The sequence below is a fragment of the Cryptomeria japonica genome, unplaced genomic scaffold (assembly GCF_030272615.1).
Source record: "Cryptomeria japonica unplaced genomic scaffold, Sugi_1.0 HiC_scaffold_161, whole genome shotgun sequence".
Classification (NCBI taxonomy): domain Eukaryota; kingdom Viridiplantae; phylum Streptophyta; class Pinopsida; order Cupressales; family Cupressaceae; genus Cryptomeria; species Cryptomeria japonica.
The window spans coordinates 335,001-340,062 of record NW_026728983.1 but is presented as its reverse complement, the minus strand read 5'-3'; the positions used below and the strand labels follow the sequence as shown (position 1 = coordinate 340,062).

Sequence of the window (5,062 nt, the reverse complement as noted above, 5' to 3'; positions counted from 1 at the left end):
GGGTGGGTGCCAAGTTGCTAGGTTGGGTTCCAAGGTGGGTGCCAACGTGGGTGCTAGGGTGCGTGGGTTAAAGGGTGTGTCACAACGTGGGTGCCAGGATGGGTGCGCACCCACACTGGCCAAGACGGGTGCGGGTGCAAGGTTGGGTTCCAAGCCCGGTCACAGGCTGGGTGCTAGGATGGGTGGGTGCCAAGGTGGGCACCAGGGTGGGTGCACCCACCCTGGCCAAGGTGGGTCACGGGGTGGGTCCTAGGGTGGGTAACGGGGTGGGTACTAAGGTGCGTGCCAAGGTGGGTCATAGGGTGGGTGCCAAGGTGGGCACCAGGGTGGGTGTGCACCAACCCTAGCCAGGGTAGGTCACGGGGTGGTTGTCGGGGTGGGCGTCAAGGAGCCAAGGTGGGTGGCAAGTAGCCAAGTTGCGTGCCAAGGTGGGTGTCGGGGTGGGTGCCAAGGATCCAAGGTGGGTGCCAAGGAACCAAGGTGGGTGTCTGGGTGGGTGCCGAGGTGGGAGCCAGGGTGGGTCCCAAGGTGAGTGCAAAGGTGGGTGCCAGGGTCAAGGTGAGTGCCAATGTGGGTTCCAAGGTGCCAGGGTCAGGGTGAGTGCCAATGTGGGTTCAAAGGTGCTAAGTTGGGTGCGAGGTTGGGTGCGAGGGTGGGTGGGTGCCAAGGTGTGCTAGGTGGAAGCCCGGGTGGGTCGGCATCCCATGGGTGTCGAGTTGGGTGCCTGATGGGTGCTTCTTGTCAAGTTTTAGTCGTCGGGACTCATTTCGAGCCTTAGAGGTCGTTTCTTGTCCGGTTGCCCTGTCTTCGACCTGGGAACCCAATTTTGGTCCTCGGGTCCCATTTTTTTTTGTCTCGCATCCCACTTTTGGCCTGTGGCCTTTTCGGGGTCGATTCTCGTTTTGGGCATCAGAGCATGTTTCTTCTCCTAAAACCCAATATTTGTTTATTAAGTCTCGGAACACATTTTTGTTCTCGTGGACCCATCATGGGTCTTGGAACGCATTTGTGGTCCTTGGGTCCCATTTTGCATCCCGAAACTTGTGTTTTGGTGCTTGATCCCTATTTTGGGTGCCCACCTTGCACCAAGTGCGCACCCGGGGCAAACCGAGCGCCTTGGTGCACCGGGGCAAGATCGAGCGTGCACCCGAGGCGCCCCGAACATGCACCAAGGTGCACTCGGCCCACATGTGAGCGCAGGTCGTTGCGCCCGAGGTGGTGTGTGGGCACCGCGTTGCAGACGGGACACTGCACGCACACGACGCCCCCTCCAGGTGCACGCACGTAGGCCGGGCCGGGTGCACACCCGACGCCCTAGCAAGGTGCGCGCACCCGGGCAGGGCTCACACTTGGCGAACGGGGCGCACTTCGCGAGGGAGGGTGTGCACCTCGACGGGGGTGGGTGGCCGGGGTGGATTCGCACGTGGGTCGCGGTTTGCTAAGTACACACTGCGACAAGCTCATAACGGGTGCGATCATACCAGCGTTAGTGCACCGGATCCCATCAGAACTCCGCAGTTAAGCGCGCTTGGGCCGGAGTAGTACTGGGATGGGTGACCTCCCGGGAAGTCCCGGTGTTGCACCCTTTTTTAGTTTTTCGCCGGGCGTCGCAATGCTATTTGAATAAACCTTTTGCCCATTTGCGTTCTCGTCGGGGCCGGGCCGGGCCGGGGTGCGCTGCCCGCACTACCGCGCGCGCGGGGGCGACACCGAGCGCGCACCCGAGGCGCCCCGAGCACACAGGCCACGGTGCAACCCGGGCGTTGTGCGCGCACCCCGGTGCGCCCGAGGTGCTGCGCGCGCACCCAGGTGAAATCGGTGTGCACCTCGGCCAGTGCGCGCTCGGTCGAGTCGCGCACGTTGGCCAAGGTGCACGGTGATGTTTCTTACTCTAAGGTTCCGCACCAGACGCCCGGGACAGGTGAGCGAAGCTGGGCGGGGCCGGGTGCGCGGCCGGGGCAGGTGCACGCAGCTGGAGAGAGCTTTGGAGCACACTTCGGAGCGCACCAATGATGCGCTCCATTCAAAAGTTTCCTGAAAAGGCAAAAAAAGTTGAGATTATAGAATTTCCCACTTGAGAGATTGTAAAAAAAAAAAATTTAAAATGAAGGAAACGCGGGTGCCAAGGTGTGCGCAGCCCAGCCAAGGTGTGCGCACCAAGGCGCCCACCCTGGCGAAGGTGCACGCAAGGTGCGCACCCGAGGCAAACCGGACAATTAACCCAACTTTCGACTTCGCGCGCACCTTGGAGCGCACTTCGGAGCGCTCCTTGGTGCGCACCAATCTTGGGCACCTCGGAGTGCACCATGGCGCCCACCAAGGTGCGCACCCGGGGCAAACCGAGCTCCGACTTCGTGCGCACCTTGGAGCGCACGAAAGGTGCGCACCATGGCGCCCACCAAGGTGCGCAGCCCAGCCAAGGCGTGCGCATCAAGGTGCGCACCCTGGCGAAGGTGCGCACCCGGGGCAAACCGAGCTCCGACTTCGTGCGCACCTTGGAGCGCACAAAAGGTGCGCAACCCAGCCAAGGTGTGCGCACCCCGGTCAAACCGAGCTCCGAATCGTGCGCACCAGAGGTGCACGCCATCGTGCGCACCTTGGAGCACACTTCGGAGCCCTCCTTGGTGCGCGCCGATGTTGCGCACCTCGGAGCGCACCCGGGGAAAACAATGCAATTAACCCGACTTTCGACTTCGTGGGCACCTCGGAGCGCTCTCGGGTTCGCACCTCGGAGCACACCGAGGTGCGCACCTTTGATGCGCTGCCTTCACCAATTTCCAGAAAAGGCAAGAAAACATTGAGAAGGTGTGCGCACCGAGGTGCCCACCCTGGCGAAGGTGCACGCGAGGTGCGCACCCGGGGCAAACCGGGCTCCGACTTCGTGCACGCCGCACCTTGGAGCACACTTCGGAGCGCTCCTTGGTGCGCACCAGGGCGCGCAACCCAGCCGAGGTGCCCACCCCGGCGAAGGTGCACGCGAGGTGCGCACCCGGGGCAAACCGGGCTCCGACTTCGTGCACGCCATGGTGCCCACCGCGGCGAAGGTGCACGCGAGGTGCGCACCCGGGGCAAACCGGGCTCCGACTTCGTGCACGCCGCACCTTGGAGCACACTTCGGAGCGCTCCTTGGTGCGCACCATGGTGCCCACCAGGGCGCGCAACCCCGCCGAAGGTGCACGCGAGGTGCGCACCCGGGGCAAACCGGGCTCCGACTTCGTGCACGCCGCACCTTGGAGCACACTTCGGAGCGCTCCTTGGTGCGCACCATGGTGCCCACCAGGGCGCGCAACCCCGCCGAAGGTGCACGCGAGGTGCGCACCCGGGGCAAACCGGGCTCCGACTTCGTGCACGCCATGGTGCGCACCGCGGCGAAGGTGCGCACCCGGGGCAAACCGGGCTCCGACTTCGTGCACGCCGCACCTTGGAGCACACTTCGGAGCGCTCCTTGGTGCGCACCAGGGCGCGCAACCCAGCCGAGGTGCCCACCCCGGCGAAGGTGCACGCGAGGTGCGTACCCGGGGCAAACCGGGCTCCGACTTCGTGCACGCCGCACCTTGGAGCACACTTCGGAGCGCTCCTTGGTGCGCACCATGGTGCCCACCAGGCCGCGCAACCCAGCCAAGGTGTGCGCACCAAGGTGCACGCGAGGTGCGCACCCGGGGCAAACCGGGGTCCGACTTCGTGCACGCCGCACCTTGGAGCACACATCGGGGCGCTCCCGGGTTCGCACCGGCGTTGCGCACCGTGGTGGGCACCTCGGAGCACACCAAGGTGGGCAGCGAGGTGTGCACCTTTGATGCGATGCCTTCACTAATTTCCATAAAAGGCAAAAAAAAAACGAGATTTTAAAATTTCCGTTTTGAAAGATAGTGAGAAAAAGGGAATGCTGGTGCCATCTTGAGCCCGCCCTGGTGCGCAGCCCAGCCAAGGTGTGCGCACCAAGGTGCCCACCCTGGCGAAGGTGCGCGCCCGGGCAATTAACCCAACTTCCAACTTCGCGCGCGCCAGGGTGGGAGCGCACCCAACAACCGGGCCTGGGAAGAGCCAATGCGAGAAACCCCACCAAACGCTCTGACAAAAAAAGAGGGGGCGCTCCAGTAACCCCGCTTCGGAGCGCACCCTGGGCAAACCCAGCCAAGGTGCCCACCCCGGCCAAGGTGCAGGCGAGGTGCGCACCCGGGGCAAACCGGGCTCCGACAACGTGCACGCCGCACCTTGGAGCACACTTCGTAGCGCTCCCGGGTGCGCACCTCAGAGCACACCAAGGTGGGCAGCGAGGTGCGCACCTTTGATGCGCTGCCTTCACTAATTTCCAGAAAAGGCAAAAAAAAAAGGAGATTTTAAAATTTCCGTTTTGAAAGATAGTGAAAAAAACGGAACGCGCGTGCCATCTTGAGCCCGCCCTGGTGCGCAGCCCAGGTAAGGTGCCCACCCTGGCAAAGGTGCGCACCCGGGCAATTAACCCTACTTCCGACTTCGTGCGCGCCAGGGTGGCAACCGGGCCTCGGAAGAGCCAATGCGAGAAACCCCACCAAACGCTCCGACAAAAAAAGAGGCGGCGCTCCAATAACCCCGCTTCGGAGCGCAGCCGGGGCAAACCCAGCCAAGGTGCCCACCCCGACGAAGGTGCACGCGAGGTGCGCACCCGGGGCAAACCGGGCTCCGACAACGTGCACGCAGCACCTTGGAGCACACTTCGAAGCACTCCCGGGTGCCCACCGGCGTTGCGCACCGTGGTGGGCAGCGAGGTGCGCACCTTTGATGCGCTGCCTTCACTAATTTCCAGAAAAAGGCAAAAAAAAATGAGATTTTAAAATTTCCGTTTTGAAAGATAGTGAAAAAAAAGGAACGCGGGTGCCATCTTGAGCCCGCCCTGGTGCGCAGCCCAGGCAAGGCATGCGCACCAAGGTGCCCACCCGAGGTGCACACCCGGGGCAAACCGGGCTCCGACTTCGTGCAGGCCGCACCTTGGAGCACACTTCGGAGCGCTCCTTGGTGCGCACCATGGTGCCCACCAGGGCGCGCAACCCAGCCAAGGTCTGCACACCAAGGTGCCCACCCC

General features: G+C 63.3%; 1 non-coding gene across 1 annotated transcript; it reads left to right on the top strand.

Annotated features, from left to right (window-relative positions):
* The first annotated feature begins 1,467 nt into the window (after positions 1-1,467).
* LOC131866989 (5S ribosomal RNA) lies at positions 1,468-1,586 on the top strand. Its single transcript, XR_009365587.1, has one exon. It is a non-coding gene; the product is annotated as a 5S ribosomal RNA (ribosomal RNA).
* Positions 1,587-5,062: the final 3,476 nt, after the last annotated feature.